The 19520-nt window shown below is 39.1% G+C and overlaps 1 pseudogene; it reads right to left on the bottom strand.

Moving 5' to 3' along the window:
• Positions 1–16447: 16447 nt before the first annotated feature.
• LOC143387892 (gamma-glutamylcyclotransferase pseudogene) lies at positions 16448–17155 on the bottom strand (annotated as a pseudogene).
• Positions 17156–19520: the final 2365 nt, after the last annotated feature.

Below are 19520 nucleotides of genomic sequence, written 5' to 3'. Positions count from 1 at the left end.
AATTGCTGTGATTCACCCCATAAAGATATACAAATGATATATCTAAATAAAAAAATTTTAATCTGGAGAAAAATGTGTTTTGTGAGAAATCTGAATGCCATGTTTGCATTTTTGTTGTTTCTAATATTATGCTGTAACTATATTTAATGATGTCATTACATTTTTAAACCTGAAGAAGACATCCAAATTTTATACCGTAATATTATTAGCAAAGGGAATATTTCAATGATTAGAATTTATGGTTTCCTGTTTTTAAAGCTAATATGTTTAATTGGAGGTTTGCAGCAGGTACCAACTCCATCAGAACCTCAGTCTGGTGAAGCCACAATTTTGTGCCTGCCCAGGCAAGTGCCCAGTTGTGCCTAGTTCTTTGCCACCCAGTAGATAGTGCTCTGACCCAGGGTGGTGGAGCCTGCATTTCAGTCCCCTTGCTTGTCTATCTTGGGGCAAACTTGACTGTTGTGCTATGCTTTAATTTCTCATCTGGGAGGATTTTTGTCCAATTTTCCCATGGAACTGTTGGAGATCAGTGAGAAAATTCATCATTTAACAAAGTCTGGCTGGTTCAGTATGAGGAGGGGCATCATGCCAAAGCTGGCTCTGTGACTAACCTCCGCACTCTATTTACTTTCCTGTATGGTCCCTGAGGGTGGCAGGGGGAATGTTGTTCATCTGCCATGCAGCTTGCCGGCTCCAAGGCAAAGGGACCCTCCTCTGACCTGTACCTGCCCATACCAAAGGTAGTCATTGTTAGTTCTCTCAGTGGGTGGGAGACATCAAGTAGTAGTGAGTAATAAACAGTGAAATGCAAAGCAACAACAGGGCAATATCATGGGTTTTCTTTAAGTTACTTTAAGGTGTTCTTTAAATTATTTTTTAAGGCAAATGGGTAATCAGAAAATGCAGAAAAAAAACAGGTATATAAATAAACACACAAAAAAGGAGGCAATTAAGAAATATATCAAGTAAGATTAGTGGGGTAATTACTAACTCTTGACAGGGTCAGCTGGTGTCACTGTAAAGCTAGACAATGGGATCTTCTGAAAATAGAATTTTATATTCACATATACATTCTTATGACCATAGGTGCCTCAAAATATTCCTGAAGAAAAATTTTCTTAGTAATTCAGGAGCACAAAAGTAAATTCTGATTAGTCACTGACCCCCAAAATCACATTAACATAGGACTAACTTGTAAATAACCACCCCCTTTAATATGATGGCCACTATGACAGGACAAATGAGGGTGAAAAACTCTACCACCTGACATGAAGGAGCTGAACACCCCGATTGGTAAAGAGTGCTGAAGGTGGACCCCAGTTCTCAAGGCAACCATAAAACAGCAGTACATTCACAAACAGCACTATTTCATTTGCTATTTTCTGCTGGGAGATGATTCACTCTCATGAGAAGGCTCTTTGTTTGAGCCTTACTTTACTTTCTACTTATAAGTTCTCTTGCATGGATTTCAGTGTCTGGCTTTCTTTTCTTGGAACACAAGAACTGAAGTTTGGAGCTTCAACTTTCCACTCTCCTGTGACTTCTAACCTGGTGCCTCCATTCAGATCAACAGCCATCTACAGGACAGGTATATGAACTTCACCTTGTTTCTCTCCCAGCTTTGGTTGAGATGATGTCTAACTTAACCCCTGATATCTTGCCTTTTGCTTTGGGCTTCTCTGTGTACACTTTTCTTTGTCAAAACCTGTTCCATATGTCACATGAGTGCCATCTTTTCTTACAGTAAGTAACTGTAGTGGCACCTTTTTTCCTCCTCCTGACATGCAGATGTACACTCTCTCTTGCTTTTTGTGGCATCTTTTTGAGCAAGGCCACCAGAGAGGCAATGAGACTCCACTGTTGTGGCTGTTGCCTTATAGTGACCCCTGACTCTCTTCAGTAATGAGCATCATACCACCATCTTTTTGAAGCTATTCCAGAAACAGAAGGCCAATGAGTTTACCATCTTTACCTACTTATAATTCACCTCATGGGTGAATTAGTTAGTGTAAGATATCTCACAGCTAAGAAACCTTTTTCTCAGCTGGTATAATTTCTTTACCAAAATGGTAGTTTTTTACTGTATAACACATTGCATGGATCATGTCCCCTCATGGGTTTTATTCCAAGGGAAAACCCAGCAATAAAATGATCCTTCCTCTTTTCTATGTCACTTATCATGTTGTTATATTTGGACTGGCTCTGTTTCCAACAGGGTGACAAAAAAAACTTGTGGCTCCCTCTTCTTTTCAACATCAGGCCCATCCTACTCTTCAAGTTCTCTGCAAAAGAATTAAGGGTCACTTCCCAAGTCATATCAATTGTCTGGCATAAGGTTATTAAACATGTTTATTAAATAAGATTATAGGCTTGAGAAATAGAGTTCAGAAAACAAGGCATGAGTTGCTGAACTTGGACACACATGCCACACTCATTCTAGGGAACCACTACATGGGTTTAGAATGCAATGTTATGTGAGGGATGCATTCATATAGTCATCTTTAAGGTCAGTAGTGCTGAAGAACTCCTGGCGTATCAACAGGCTGTTATTTCTTTAATTATTATTATTATTATTATTATTATTATTATTATTATTATTTGTGTATGTGTGTGTGTGTGTGTGTGCCCGCAGGGTGGGGAGGGGTAACAGGAACTGAACCAAGGGGCATGAGGCACATCCACATCCTTTTTTATTGTTCTATTTTGAGGCAGGTCTTACTAAGTTGCTGAGGGCCTTGCTATAATGCTGAGGCTGACCTTGAAATTGCAATCCTCCTGCCTCACCCTCCCTGGTCCCTGAGATTACAGGAGTTTGCCACTAATCCTGGTTGGATTTATTTTACAGGCAGGAAACCAATCATTGATATAAGCTACCACATCCTTGGAGTACATCCTGTGAAACTAGGACATTTTTTGCCTGGAGACCCTCAAGAAGAGATTAATTTTCTTTTGTAATGTTAATTGGCCTCTGTATGAATTAGGGAATAAAAATAAATGGCCCACTAATAGAAGTCTAAACTATAATACCTATGAGATTCATGTTGCAGAAAGGAAATAAAATGGCCAGAAGTCCCCTCTCTACAGGCTTTCTTTTTACTAAAGTATCAAAAGATTTATGTGCTAATTGTAGCATAATTAGGCCCTTCTAACAATGATGAGTCAAAACATTGCTGGCCTAGGGGACCCCCCAAAACTAACCCTTTCTCTCTCTCAACAATGTACTTAACACTCAGAGCTGTCAAAACCCAATTCTCCCACTTTCCTCTGTACCCACCATTACCTACTGCTCCCACTCACCCCATTCTGGTTTCCTTCACAGTAAACCTATCCCTACCAAGCCCATTGCCAGTTTACACCCATTACAAGAGACAAATGGAGAATCTGGACCAGTCAGAATGCAGGTGTGTTTTTATATGAAAGATCTAAAAGAAATCAAGAGGATTTAGGAAGGTTTTCTGATGATCCTGATAAATATATAGAGGAATTCCAACATTTAACCCAGGTTTTGAGGTAATCTGTATGAGTAATTTTGAGTCATATTGTAACTGACAGAGAGAGACATCAGGACACAGAAGCTTCTAGGGTTTGGGGGAATGATTTACATATCACAAACACTTTATACCCTGTGGGTCCTTCTGCTTTTTCAACTGAGCATCTTCAGAGGATTTATGATGAATTACCAAGGGGTAGCATAGCAATCATATGATTATTTGTCTCAAGGCAGAACTTAAAAATAGTAGGATGACAACTATTAACTATATGAAACTGGAACAATTGATCAGAGATTGGAGTGAAATCCCAGGGCTTTTGTAGAAAAGATTGTAGATTGAAGAAGGCTTAGTAAAATTATACAAACCTTAGATCCTACATCTCGTGGAAGACAAGTTATTTTAAAAGATAAGTTCATTCTTCAATTTGCTCCAAATATTAGATAGGAATTACAAAATTGGTAGTAGATCCTGGTATTTCCCTCGAAGGTAGCCCACAGGTCTTTTATGATTAGACCAGGAGGAACATTTAAGGGTTAGATAAAAGGAGAAATGAGGGACAAGAGACCAGTGCAATTATTGACTGCAGTTCTTAATGGCCATACCTTTCTTCCTCCACAGGACCCTTAAGTCTCTGAAAATGGCTGTCATTGTTACAGAAAGGAAGGACATTAGAAGAAAGATCATCCAATTAAGGGCAGGCTTCAAAGACTCCTTGCCCTATATGTGGCAGGAGAGGCAACTGGAAAGTTCACTGCCCTGGAGGCTGAAGGAACCTCAGATCAGACACTCTCAAAATGACGGCCCAAGAATGAGCAAGCCTTGGGAGTCAGCCAGCACCCCAGACCGTCACCATCACTGGGGCTAGACTGAGGGTAACTTGAGGAATGAAATAGTGTCATTCATTTCCTTTAGGATACTGGCACCACCTATAGTGTCTCAACCTTGGATACTTTTCTGCTAATTCCTGCTTGGTTTTGGGAGTCAACAGAATACCCAATATAAGACAATTTACTTCTTTTCCATGTTGCAATTGGGAAGATAAAATATTCACTTATTCTTTAATTTTTGGTAATGGCTAACTATCAAACTCCATTATGATATCTTAATAAACTTAGGAGCTTGTCTAAGTTTTCCACTCAAGACATTGAGATCTTTTCTTTTGATGTCAGCCATTGAACAATCAGAACAATTGATTAACCCTAGCTTGTTGGTATCTCCCTATTAAAGAATGACTAGGTAAAATTATGGTCTCTAATTGTAGAATCAAAGAAGAAAGATGGACTCATTATAAACCACTTCTTATGCAGATGATAAATTATGACTTCTAAATGAGACTTTGTCACATTCAAGTCATGGAAAAAATTTCACTTTAGAGCAAACCAATTTCCAAAAGTTTGCAGTCATTAAGTCACATTTGAGTCCATCTTCAACTTATCTTCCATTATGAATGCCAGAATAGCAAAGACATAAGGAAGGTTACTATCAAATTTAGGATGAATGGGGCTAGGGTTGTGGCTCAGTGATAGAGAGCATGCCTTGCATGTGTGAGGCCCTGGGTTCGATCCTCAGCACCACATTAAAATAAATAAATAAATAAAGATATTGTATCCATACACAACTAAAAATATTTTTTTAAATAGAGATGAATTTGGTTTAAGCCAACCACAGGACATCTCAATCAGAAGACCTCAATCTGTTGCAAAAAACATAACCACACTTAGGATACATGGCCTAGTTTGATTTAGAAGTCAGGATAGACCTCAAAATTTTGATGTCAACATATTTTGATTTTACAGCCTTATGATTGGTTTGGGACTAGTTGGTTCTTGAGATCTGGAATTAGATGGCCAGCCCCCAAAGGGAATCAGTGGATATGTGGAACTAACTTATGGCTCTGGGTTCCTCCAGGCTGGATGGAAAAATGTACTGTTGGGTACCCATGAATGCAAGAGAGGTGGACACAAAAAATAAGTCAATCTGCAAACATCCCCAGTCTCAAGCATAGATGGGGACTGTCTATTTTTCACTGGTATGATTATTTAGCTTCACTGTTTATCCCAAAAATTGGTCTAGAGGATATAAATGTGGTACATGGAAGGTGTAGCCAATTATATTCAAAAAGCTTGCAATGACACTGAGAAAGGCATTTCTTTCCTTAATGCAGAGATTTTACTCATGAAAAAAAGCTGTTTTACAACACCAAATGGCCTTGGATGTTCTTAGAGAAGCTCAGGTGGCACTTGTGCCATCATTCAGACTGAGTGTTGCATTTACATTCTTGACAACTCAAAAGACCTGCATTCCTGGCTGGGTTCCGTGGTGCATACTTGTATTCCCAGCAGTTGGGGAGGCTGAGGCAGAAGAATTACAAGTTCAAAGCCAGCCTTAGCAAATTTGTTTCTGTTGTTTTGTGCCATCCAGTTTGTGGTGTTTTGTTACGGCATCCTTAAAATACTAATACACTCAGAGGGTCTGGGTGCATTTTGTCTTTCTCTAGTGCAAAATTACTGTCATCTTTTTAAAAAATCTGCCCGGGAACTTTTAGAAAAGTTTGCATAAGACCAGGGTCATGTTAAGTCAAGTGTAGCCTAAGAATCTAGAATCATCCACACAAGGGCCTACTTGGGAATTAATGATGTCATCATCAGAACTGAAAGTCCCCCTCATACAGTCCCCAAGGCCTGAAGTGCACATCTGGGGTAAAAAGAGGGAATCAGAAAGACAGACACCCACATTGGAAGCCACAGGGAAACATGTCACTTCAAGTCAGTGTAGCAAGTATCGCAAGGACTTTCCACCATGGAAGCTGAGAAAGACTATAGGTGATGAAACAGAGCACCACCACTGAGACCTGTTTAGGTGTTTAACAGCATGGACACCTGAAGAGCTGAGAACAAGAAAGCATGGGCCAATCTACTGGGTAGGGGCTGCTTGCAGGTCCACCAAGGTAGAGGTTACCTAAGAAAAAGCAGAATAGTCACCTTTAGACTCCTTCCCTGCAATCTCAAGAGCCTGGCCCCCCTTACTCAGGCCCTGAAATCCTCATTTCCTTCTCTTGTGCAGCAGGTTTTTTTTTTTTTTTAATAATTCATGCAGACTTTTAAAATGTCCTCTGTACATATTTTATACCAACTTTCACTTATCAGAAAAGTAGAATAAAATCAGATCTAAAAGGATAAAAATCATTTTTATGACCTCTCAAATTAAAAAATAACTGAAAGTGAGAATTAAATTGTTCATTATTTGAAAAAATGTAAAGTCAGGGTCACAAGAAAAATAAATCCTTATTTAAACCCTTTTTTATATTTATTGACTTGTTATCAGTTTCCACACAAGTGAAATATGTACTTCATATTTGAGATCTATTTCACTTATGTATATCTTTATGTAGAAAATGACACCATGCCTCAGTTAATACTATATGGGTTTATAAATATAAATGGAATTAAAGGAAACTTACCCTTTCCCTTTGTGCAGCTCTGACTTCCAAATCAGTTTCTATAGAAACAAGTAGACAAGTGCCAGTACCAGAAGTTTGCCAAATATAACTCAGCTTTTACTTGTTGGATAATAAAGCCAGATTCCAAAGTCGGCTAGAGGGTTTTGTCAGTAGATCCTGTTTACAAGAGTTTAAACAGCAGTTTGCCACTGGAACACCACCTTGTAGAGTATAACCATGGCATCCTTGGTTGATAATCACCTGTTGCCTAGTAATCATCATCCTGCATGGAAACAAACAGCACTAGGGCTCTTCCATCCAAGCTTAAAATTCTTAACAAGCCCAACAAGCCTGCATTTCAAGGAGGTCTTCATCTGCAACTAGTTAAGTTTAAAATTGGCAAACAACCATGGTGTATGAAGCCTAGAGTGCAGCATTGCTGGTTTCCTCTTGAAATCCAGTGTGCATCGAAGTCTCCTGCTGCAAACAGGGGAGTTATTCTCCTGTACTGGGAACAGGCTTCCAAAGCTCAAGAGCCCCTGTACAGGATAATGCAGGAACTAAAGGCAAACACTTTCTCCTCCTTAATGGTGCCTCCATTTTTTTTTCTCACAATCTGTACTACCAACCGAAGTGACTGGGCCTGAGTGTGCATTTGTACCTATGAAACCATCATGGTGCATGCACATCCAAGGCATGTGGAACCACAGGTCAAATAAGGCACAGATACCAAGTAATGGTTCTAATTTCAATTGGTATCTCTCAGGAACTCTTCACCCATTCAGAACTAAACCCATCACTGCACAACTCCTAAGAAGCCCCTGGAGATGGAGGAGCTCCTCAAATGTGTCAGAAAAGGCTTTATTAACATCATCATTAACATTTAAAAAGGAAACAGAGAATTTCTCCTTCTTTTGGCAATTTGGTGGAGATGTTAAAAGTGCAAGATAAAGCAATTTCAAGTTTTCTTCAAATTAAAAACAAAACTAAGGCCAAACATGATAGGTGAACAAAATAAATCAAAACTTAAATTTCAGCAACTCTAGCTTTTCAAACCAGCAAAGCCTCTGACTCCTGTATTGTGGTGAGTCTTAGGGTGCTTGCCCTGGCTTCTTGCATGCCAGCAAATAGCACCATTTTCTCATCATGTTGAGGACTGAGAAGCAAAGGATCCCCTTCACTGCAAACAAAGGGGGTCCCGGTAACACTAATGATCCTTCATAATTGACACACCGTGACAGTCAAAATGAAATTGATGGTCTCCCTGCTTCTTGCTCAAAACATACCATCAGAGCAGTAGCAAGTACCCACTCGGCCTGCAGCAATTTTTAACTGAGTGATTTTATAAATTGGTTTTTAAATGTCTCAAGTAACTCCAGGCATGTCCCCACTCCCACCTCAATTAATTTCTTTTTTCTTTATCTCAAATTCAAGATCATAAATCCTGTGGGATAGAATAAAGGGTTTGGGGCCAGACCTTGCTGGGCATTGGGCTGGCTCCCTGAAGCTGGAATCCAAAGGAAATTTCCCAACAGCCCAGGACTGTATGCTCAAGACCCACTGAAGGGAACAGAAGATACTGACACAGCAAGTAAGGGGTTCTGTGGGGAATGCTCACACTGTGAGCAAGAAGGGAAGAAGGGGCAACACTGGGCAGGGCCATCACTAGCATACCTGGATTTGAGGGACTGCTACCCATTAGCATTTACTAAGTGCTCCACTGAAGTCAGCACAAGCCACAGGCCTCACAGGAACTGTGGAGTAATCTCCAGGAAAGTGTTGCCCCAGCAAACAACACTGATGTGCAAGATCAGCTCCTATCTAATGTGCTGTGATTTGGACACACCACTTATTACATGTTGCAAAAAAAATCCCTGGAGTAAGTGCAATTATGATCCCATTTTACATAAGGAAAAAAAAATAGGTGAGTCAGAGATCAGAAAAAAGGCTGGGGAGAATCCAGCAAGGTCTGGCCCCCAAACCCTTTATTCTACCCCACAGGATTTATGGTCTTGAATTTGAGAAAAAGAAATTAATTGTATTCAAAATGCCTGGGACTAGCAGCACCTTAAATTTTGGATTTTTTTCCCCAGATTTTGGAATATCTGCATAGACATAAAAAGAAATCCTAGGGATGAGACTGAAGTCTAATCATAAAATTTCTTCATTTTAATATGTGCCTTAAACATAGAGACTGATGACAATTTTTATTTCATATATTTAATAATTTTGTGCATGAAATAGAATTTTATGGTATAAAATTTTCTATGAGGGGCATTGTGTTGTCACCCAAAACATGTTGGATTTTTCTAATTTTAGATTTTCAGATTGGGAAAGCTCAACCTGTCCTAACAGTTAACACATATGAAGGCAATGCCTGCCTCAGACACTCCAGTGAAAACTACATAGGCTACCTTCATTAATCCCCTACCAGCCAAAATAGATCATATCACCCAATTAACAGATGAGGAAACTGAGGCAGAGAAGAACCATGTAGGCTAGAAAGTGGCAGAGCTGGGATTTGAATCCACACATTCAGGTCTTACCTCCCACTCTCTAACCCATGGTGGGTGTAGACCTGGCCCTCAGATGGTGAGGGACAGGGGGATTTTTTAATTTAACCACAGAAAAACTCTCTCTGAATCTGGTGCTTCCTAGGTATATTTAATGATTTCCACTGCAACACTGCCCTGAGCAGTTTCTTGTCTCTCCCAAGTTTCCAGCTGGAGCCTTCCTTCCTGTTTTAAGAAGTGAAAGTGTAGGGACACCAGTCCATGCCAGATATAGTTTCAGATCTAAAATTAACAACAATGACCTAGCTCCAGCCTGACTCTGAAGAGAAGAAAGGGGAGAAGGGAAAGAAATAAAGAAAAAACCAACAACCAGTTCTTCACAAATTAGAATAATAATAAAGGTTCTTTCAAGTGCCCGGGCATATTCTTAGCAAGACCCTAACACCTAAATCAAGTCCATGCTATAAAAATGGCACAAAAGCCAGAAGCCAGGATACAGGCCTGACTTCCTTTAGGGAGACAGGGGATTTGCTGGATGTCAGGAGGCTGGGTGGCAGGGATGGAGCCAGAGAGTGCCTGACTCCCTGGCAGGCACACACTTCTGTCTGGCCCCATTGAGTTCCATCTGGGTGGGGTTCTGGAGCTGCAACCTTCTATGGTCATCATCATGCCTCTTGCTCACCTTCCCAGCTGATCTTGAAACAGCCCAAGGGCATATCTACCATGCCAGCCAGGTGGGCAACATGAGGATGCATCTTGCAGACCAGCAACCTGGGTGCCCAGTGCACTGAGGGCTGTGGCTGTCTGGATCTGAAAGCCCCCTGCATTTATAAGAGGCCATGTGTCCCAGGGGCCAGCCCTAGCCAGAGTCTGAAAAAGGCAGGATACTAAGATAGGCCTATTTCTGGAGGATACAGAATCACCTGGACAGCTCAAAGATGCCCCAGGGCTTTGTAGAATCTTCCTCAGAGTGCATGGTCACCAGGGACCACCCATCTAAAATGTATTTGACAGATATTTTTAAGCTTACTGAGTGACCACTAGGAATCAGATCTTATCTTGCTCAGCTCCATTTTATTTCAATAAAGCACTTCCCCTAATAAACCCTTACATATTTAATTCCCTCTTGGTGTCTGCTTCTTGCAAACCCAGACTAGCCCTATGTCTCTTCTCAATGTTATCCTTTTCTAGGAGCTACTTACCTCAGCAGAACAAATGCAAATTCCTTGCACTGGCCTCCAAGGCCAAGGACCTCTCTACACTTGACTAAGTGTTGTTAGTTGGCTTTTTTGTCACTGTGACCCAAATACCTGATGAGAACAATGTAGAGGAAGAAAAGTTTACTTTAGTTCCCAGTTTCAGAGGTTCTGTCTGTGGTGGCTGAATGTTGCTCTGGGCCTGAGATGAGGCAGAATATGATAGGAGAAGAATGTGGCAGAGAAAAGCCATTCACCTCATAGTGATGCAGAAACAGACAGTACAAGGAGTCAGGGACATAACATACAGCTCCCAAGCACACCCCTGGTGACCCACTTCCTCCAACCATACAGGATGTGCCTGCAGTTGCCACCCAATAATTCCCTGATTAGGCTACAGCTCTCAAAGTGTAATCACACACCTCCCGTGTCAGCATCTGACCTTTTGGAGAACACCTCATATTCAAATTGTAACAACTACTAACCTTATCCCCAGCTTAGTGCTCTTCTGGTGGTTCCTTGAATACCCCAAGTTGATTCTGCCTTAAGGCCTTTGCATCTGCTCCCCCACCCCCAGTCACTTAACTGGGTCAAAGTTGCACCGGTCCCCTCCTCAGCTCTGGGACCGTAATTTTCACAGGGCTCCTGGCCTCTGAAGGCCATCCCACCTGAGAAGCTTTGCAAGAGAAAGTGTGAGGAACAAAGGCCATTGGTCACAGAGGCACCTGGTGCCTCTCAGGCCCCAGGGGTCAGGTTTGGCTAGAAGCCACAAAGATGAAAGTCTAGAATCCTTTTTATTTACCTGAAACTGAGGGGGCTGCCAAGTGTGGAACATTGAGGACCGCTGCTGGACCGCAGCAAGTGGGGAAGAGCAGCAGCCCAGTCCTTCCCCTTCGCTCCTCAGCTCTGCGGGAGCGGGATTCCGGAGGTGAGGAGTTGGCTCCGGCCAATGGGCGCCTCCGCGGCGCCGAGGAGGCGGGGCTGGCCTGAGTGAGGGAATCCCGCTCAGAGTTTAATTTCTCAGAGGGGCTGGGGTCTTGGCAGAGTGCCGCCGCTCCTTCCTGGAGGCAGGAGGTACGCTGTGGCCTGCAGAGCCTAGAGCCACAGGAGCAGTTCCCAGAGGTGGCCAGCGGTGCCCAGTGGCCCCAAGACCGGGGCATCCTCTGCCTTCTCTCCGCTTCTTGCTTCTGCACAGCAGTGTCTCCTGGGAACCTAGGGCGCTTCCGCGGATCGCTGTTGCTGCAGAGGTGAGCCTGCCTTCTCGGCTGAGCGATCTGGGGCATGGAATCCAAAGGCGCGCTGAACACAGGAAATGGTGGCGAAAAACCCCAACAGGGTGAGTTGTGGGAGCGAGGTGGGCGCGCGGTTGGGAGTGGCGGCGCTGGTGGGGGTGGGGCGCCTGAGGGGCTGCGAGCGGTTGTACATTGTCTGTCATTTTTAAACCCCTGAAATTGAGGTTATGTTTATTATCCTTTAAGATTTTTAATTACAAGGGCTGCTGCAGGTATCTCTGTAATTAAGTCCTTTTGTTACACCCACTTTGCCACGTGTCTAACTTGGTCAGTCAGTAAGCTTAAAAATATTTATCAACATATATTTAAGATTTACCTTATTAGATAGTTTTGTGATTAACATATGGTAATTGTTCTGGATAGTGTTAGACATCACATTAGGAAATAACTAAAAGCATTAGGACAAAAGAGTTTTAAAACCATTATTTTGTATCTCAGTTACTCAATAAAGTTTTCACTTCTCCATTTTGCCTGAGGAGAATCTTCCAAGAAATATAATTTTGGCGGTTTAAAGCTGTGGATCTCAAAGTATGATCACCAGCTAGCACAGGGACACTAGGAGGGAATTTGTTTGAAATGCAAATTCTCAGCTTCTACCTTAGATCTCTTCAGTCAGAAACTCAGGGCCCAGCTCAGCAATTTTTGTGCAGCAAATGCTCCAGTAGATTCTGATGCTTTAATCATTTAACTTTGCAGAACCATAGTGGCAACAGGGAGGATGAGGGTAAAATCCTTTTGACCAAAATAATCTTGGCAAAATCATGTACAGAACAAACATGTCCTTGTTGGCTAATTGCAAAGCAAGCCTTAGTTATTTTTAATGCTGCCAGTGACATACATAGGAATATGTACAGCTAAAATGGGAAATCATTTAAATTCTTCATTATCGGGCTTTCATTATTATATTGCTATCTAATAAGCTAAAGAACTTCATTTGAACTTGACTAATTATATTCTTACTTTGTTCACCACTTTGTTACATTCACCACTTTGTCCAGTAGTGGCCAGCTGGACTGTTAACACATATCCTTTCCATGGTGCCCTCAGCCTGTGCAGGTCCCTACTCAGAGGGGTTTTATATCTTAGACTGCAGAAGTAGTGACATCATCAGCATTAACTGATTAGTTAGCTTCTCTGACCAGCACCCTAAGGAGCAGCTGTCCTGGTATACATGTAAGAAAGTAGCTTTCTACAGATAGCACCAACTAGCCCTGGATTCCATTGTGCATAAGAGAAAGCCCAAGTCCTTTAAGATACTACATTTGTGGACTTTCCAGCTCAGGCTTGTTCTCGGTGTTCCCTTAACTTGGCAAGGTTTTTGGGAACAGAAAGAGGGCATTCAGGGACATGGAGTTTTACTGTTCCCCTTTTCTTTAGGGTTGATACACTTTGATAAGCTATTATACAGATCACCATGGAAATAATGATACAATATTCTTATCTAAAATAATGAGAAGGCTTCATATTACTAGAACTTGTAATAAGGGGATTGTGTCTCTCTATAATGAAGACAATGATAAATCTGCATCTCAAAACTTCATTTGGAATTAAGATGGCAATATAATATGCAAATCAAATTTGAAGATAATTATCGTTGTATCTATAAATCATTAATATTTGGGGCAGATAATCAGAAAATAATTAATTTTATTTATATTATTTTTTTCTTTTGAACAACAGCTTTGGAGGGATTCCTGGACATGGAAAATCAATGGTGTTGCCACATAAAAGCTCCCACAAGTGTTTTGAAAAAATCTCTATTATAATGGAGTGGATATCATTGATTTGTTCAAGAAACACAAATCAAGAGATACTTATCATGGTAAGAAATTCCTAATGTGTACTTAATAGAGACAAGAGGTGCAATTTGTTTTTTAGTTTTAAAATATAGTTCTTCTAAAGTACAAATCATTCATAATTTTGTTTATGTTTGATATAATTTTTATACATGTTTGAAATGGATGCATGTTACAAAATCATGAAGTATGATCATATAATAGCTTTTAATACACTTTTTGTGGTGATAAGAACACTGAACATGAGTACACCTTCTTAACAAATTGTAAGGTTGCAATAACATATTAACTAGGTCAGTGTTGTAAAGCAGATCTCTAGAACTTATTCATCTCTAGTAACTGAAATTTTACATGAATTACATGGCAACTCTCCATTTTATTTGCTCTCAGACCCTAGTAACTACCATCTTATTCTATGCTTCAATGAGTTTGACTGTTTTAGATACCTGATCTAAGTGGAATCATGCAATGTTTGTCCTTCTACAGATGTCTTACTTCAGTTAGCATATGGTTCCCCTGGTTCATCTATGTTTCTGCATATGACAGGATTTCCTTTTTAAAGGTTTATGTGTGTGTGTCTTTTTTTATATCCACTCACCTATCAATGGATGTTAAATTGTTAATGCATTTTGGCTATTGTAAATAATGATGCAGTAAACATGGGAGTGAAGTCTTTTAAGATCCTTATTTCCCAAAAGAGTACAATTGTGTTCTTTCACTTGTGAATATACAGTTTTCCCCATACCATTTGTTGAAGGGACTATCCTTTCCCTTTTGTATATTTGGGGCACTCCTGTGAAACATCTGTTGCCTGTATATTTGTGGATTTATTTCTGGTCTTTATTCTGTTTCTTAGGTCATTATTTCTATCTTTATTCAATACCATTCTTTTTCAATTTCTGTAACTTTATAATATATTTTGGAAAAAAAGACATGATTCTTCGTGCTCTCTTCTTCCTTCTCAAGATTGCTTTGGCTATATAGGATTTTCTGTCATTCTATATGAAATTTAAGGTTATTTTCTATTTCAATAAAAAATACCATGGGGATTTTGGTAAAGAGTGGATTAAGTCTGTATGTTACTTTGGATTATATTGTCATTTTAACAGTATTGTTATATCATCCATGAAAATGACATGTATTTCTGTCTTATTTCTTTTATCTGTGTTTTGATGTTTTCTATATAATCCAATTTTTTTTAACCTCGTTAGTTAAATTCATGCTCAGTATTTTATTCTTTTTGATGCTACTGCAAATGAAAGTACTTTATTAATTTCTCTGTCAGCTTTCTGTTACTGTGACAATACACCTGTGATAGTCAATTTATAAGGAGGAAAGGTTTATTTTGGCTCATAGTTTCACAAGTTTCAGTCTTTGGTCACTGGACCCTGTTCCTTTTGTCTGTGGAAGCAAAGTATATCCTGCAGGATGGTATGGCAGAGGAAGCCTCTTTGCCTCATTGTAGCTAGTTAGAAAAGAGGGAGAAAAGAGGGGGCCAGGGTCCCAATATCCCTAAGATACATACCCAGTAACTCAACTTTCCTTTACTAGGCCCCACCTTCCAAAAGTTGCACCCCCAGTCAGTAGTACCACAGGCTGAGAACCAGGCTTCTAACACATGATCCTTTGAGGGTAAAAGGCTTCAATTTTTTTGAATGCTATTGGTTGGATCTTGATTGTCCCCCAAGGGCCAATGTGTTGAAGGCTTGATCCCTAGCCTGTGGTGCTAATGGGAGGCAGTGGTTAAGCCATACTTTAGAAGGTATGGCTTATTGAAACTAAGCTAGGTCATTGGGGGCACATTTAGGGGGCATTGAGACTCCAGCATCCTCTGTCTCTGTCTTTGCTTCCAGCTGCCCTCAGGTAAACAGGCTTCCTTGGTCATGTGCTTTTATCATGATGTAGTTTCTCACTATAGGCCCAAAGCAACAGAGCCAAAGAACCACAGACTGAAATCTTGAAACTGTGAGCCAAAATAAATCATTCCTTCTTATGAATTGATTATCTCTGGTATTTTGTCACAGTTTCCTTAGAAACACAACAGATTTTTTGTGTTGATTTTTTTTTTTATCTTGCAACTTCACATTATTTTTTTTTCATTAATTCCAATTTTTTAAAATATTTAGTATTTTTTATATCTAAGATGTCAAATGGAAGAAGAGATAATTTTACTTCTTCCTTTAAATTTAGATGCTTTTATTTCTTTATCTTGCCTAATTGCTGACTACAGTTTTTATTACGATGTTGGCTACAAATGATAAGAGTGGGCATGCTAGCTTTGTTCTTTTTTTTTTTCCAGTTTTTAAAATTTTATTATCAATTGTGTCAGTAGTTTGCTTACTCTTATTAAACTATTTTTTTTAAAAAGTCCAGACAGAGCCAAGCAATTTACCAGCACCATCATCAAGCAAACTGCAAATTTATCCTTGTCATAGAGCAAGAGGTCATTTAAGATCAACCCAAGAAAACAGCTTTAATCATCCACAGGAGTACCCACATCCACTTGTCACTCCAGGACTGCACAGTCCCTTTTAAATGTCTAACTCTTCACCCAGCTGCTTTTTGTAGTTTGAAATTATGGAATCACTCAAGTGAGGTTCCCCTTCAGAACATGGTTGTAAACAGATCAAACATGGAGATATCACAGATCCCTGTTATTAAATGTTAAAAATATTTCATATTTAGTACATAGAATATTCTTTATTCTTCAATATTTTCTGTTATCTTCTAAAGAGCTTTTGTTCCCCCTTTTTGATAATGTCTTTCATTTCTTCTGAGACTTTTCCTTTATAGTCATTCTATTGCCTTTTTTTTTTTTTTTTTTGGAAGGGTTACCAGGGATTAAACTCAGGAGCACTCAATAACCAAGTCACATCCCCAGACCTGTTTTGTATTTTTTAATTCAGAGACAAGGTCTTACTGAGTTGCTTAGTGCCTCGCTTTTGCTGAGGCAGATTTTGAACTCATGATCCTCCTTTCTCAGTCTCTGGAGCCATGGAATTACAGGTATGCACCACTGTGCGCCTCTCCTTCTATTGCTTTTAGTCTCTCTTGATATTCCAGTGGCAAACCATTTTCTTTTGCATTTATGCAAATAAACTTTTTATATAGTGGGGATGGGTAAGTGTGTTCATAATTTGTCATCAGATAGCTTCAACAGGTTTTTTCCTTTCTTGAGTTGAAACTTTCATTTCTATTACAACATACATTCCACTTTTAACCCCATCTTGCCTCCATGCCACCTCTGACTTGTTTTGCCTTGGAAATTACCAAAGTCAAGCTTAAAATCCTGCAGGTGGTCCATGAAGCAGAAAGTGGGTGAGGGGTTTTGAGGTGGTTCATCTCCTTTATTAAGTTGCTGCCAAGGTGAAGTACAGAAAACTCTCCTCCTCCTGGCCTGTGCCTTCCTCTCAACAGGAGCTAGCCATATCTAATTAGATGCACCACCCAGGGGACTGGGAAGCAGAAGTGCAAGAAACACACAGTAACCTGGTGCTTCTGCTAACAGACCAGGACTGGTATCTGCAGCACTGCCCCCAGGGGCTGGGGAAGACTCCCTTGATTTGTTCTTGATCTTCAAGGAAAAACTTATTTTTTCACCATTGAACATATTAGTTTTCCAAAGATGACTTTTATTATGTGGAGGTAATATCCTTTTATTTTTAGTTGTTGGACTTTTTATCATGAAATGGTGTTGAATTTTCTCAAATGTCTTCTCTGCTCTGCATCTATTAAGATAATTAAGTGATTTTTAGTCCTTGTTTTGTTTATTTATCATATTAATTGGTTTTCATATATTGATACACCCTTGTTTCCCAAGAATAAATCTCACTTAGTTATGATGTGTTATCCCTTAAATTGTGTTGTTGAATTCAGTTCTCTAGTATTTTGTTTTAGATTTTTGCTTCTATGTTCATCAAAAGTATTGTTTTGTTGTTTTGCTTTTTCAGTCATCTTTAATTTTGCTGCTCTCAGCATGAGTTTAGAAATGTTCTCTTGTATGTTTTTAGAAGAGTTTGAGAATAATTGGCTTCAATTCTTTAAATATTTTTAAAATATCATTTTAAAATTCTTTAAATATTCTTTAATGGGAGATTTAAAATACTAATTCAATATTTTTACTATTCTAATTACAGGTCTATTAAGATTGTCTCTTTCGTCATTACTTGATATTAATAGGTTATATCTTTGTGGTAATTTATGCATTTCTTCTATGCTCTCCAATTTGTTGGCATTTATTTGGTTTTATCAGTCTCCTAGGATTCTTTTTATTTGTGTGTCATCAGTTGTAATGTTTTTCCTTTCATATCTGATTTTATTTATTTCAGTCTTTCTTTTTCTTTTGTAGCTAAAATTTTATGAATTTTCTCAATTTGTTTTTAAAAATCCAGCTCAATTTCATTGATTTTTCTCTTCCCGCCTTCATTTATTTCTCTTCTCATCTTTATGATTTCCTTTTTTTTTTTTTTTTTTTTTTTGATGATGGTGGGTGAGCTTTGTTTGTTTGTCTAGATCTTTGAGGTATAAAGTTAGGTGTATTCTATAAATTTTGGCACAGAGTGTTCTCATTTTCATTTGTCCCATGATGTTTTCTAATTCCCCTAAATGTCTTCTTTGAAGCACTGGATTGTTCCAGAGATTGTTATTTACAGCCAGGAGTGGCAGTATATGCTTTAAGTCTAGTTCCTCATAAGGCTGAGTCAGGAAGATCAGAAAATCAAGGCCAGCCTGGGAAAGTTAGCAAGACCCTGTCTCAAAAAAAAAAAAAAAAAAAAAAAACCTTAGTGGTAAAATACTTGCCTTACATAGATGGTACCCTGGATTTTAAAAACCAAAAAACAAACAAATAGAAAAAGACATACTGTTTAATTTTTACATATTTGTGAATTTTCCAGTCTTCCTTCACCTATTGATTCCAGTTTTGTTCCATGGTGATCAGAAAAGAACTTTTATAAGAGGTCAATCTTCTTAAATTTATAAGAGGTCAATCTTCTTAAATTGTATGACTTGTTTTGTGATCTAGCATGTGATCTACCCTGGAGAGCATTTCATATGTGCTTGAGAAGAATGTATTCTTCTGTTGTTGAGTAGAATAATTTGAATTTGGTCTACATTGTTGTTCAATTATGCTGTTTGTTTATTGATTTTTTGTGTGCAGATGTTCTATCTTTTATTGGAAGTTGGGTATCGAAGTATCCTACTATTGTTGAATTGCTTCAGTTCTGTCAGTGTTTGTTTTATATATTTAAGGTCTCTCATATTAGTACATTTATTTTTATAATTATGGTATTTTCCTGGTGAGTTGATCCTTTTATTATCCTTTGACATTGTTTAAATTTTGTGTCTTGTGACAGTTTTTGACTCAAAATTCATTTTGTCTGACATGTTTAGCCACCCCTGCTGTATTTTGGTTATAATTTGCATGGGCTATTTTGTTGCATTACTTAACTCAGTCCATATCTGTCCTTATATGTAAACCTGAATCTCCTGTAGACAACACATAGGTGGATCTTGATTTTTAATCTGTTTAATCACTCTGTATCTTTTGGTTGAGGAATTTAGTTTATTCATGGTAAAGTAATAATTAATGAGGAAAGTGAATATTTATGCTTACAACATTTGTACCACCAAACATGTGTGGTATTTTTTCTTCTGATGCCAAATTTATATTGCCTTTTCTAACACCATTTCTCCAACTCTTGAACACCAGTTGTATGTCCTACAATTCATAGCAATTCTGGTACTCAGTACTCTGAATTAATGCCATATTCCACACTCGTAAGGAATAGTCTT

The sequence above is a fragment of the Callospermophilus lateralis genome, unplaced genomic scaffold, assembly GCF_048772815.1.
Source record: "Callospermophilus lateralis isolate mCalLat2 unplaced genomic scaffold, mCalLat2.hap1 Scaffold_143, whole genome shotgun sequence".
NCBI lineage: Eukaryota > Metazoa > Chordata > Mammalia > Rodentia > Sciuridae > Callospermophilus > Callospermophilus lateralis.
This window is presented reverse-complemented; position numbering and strand designations above follow the sequence as displayed.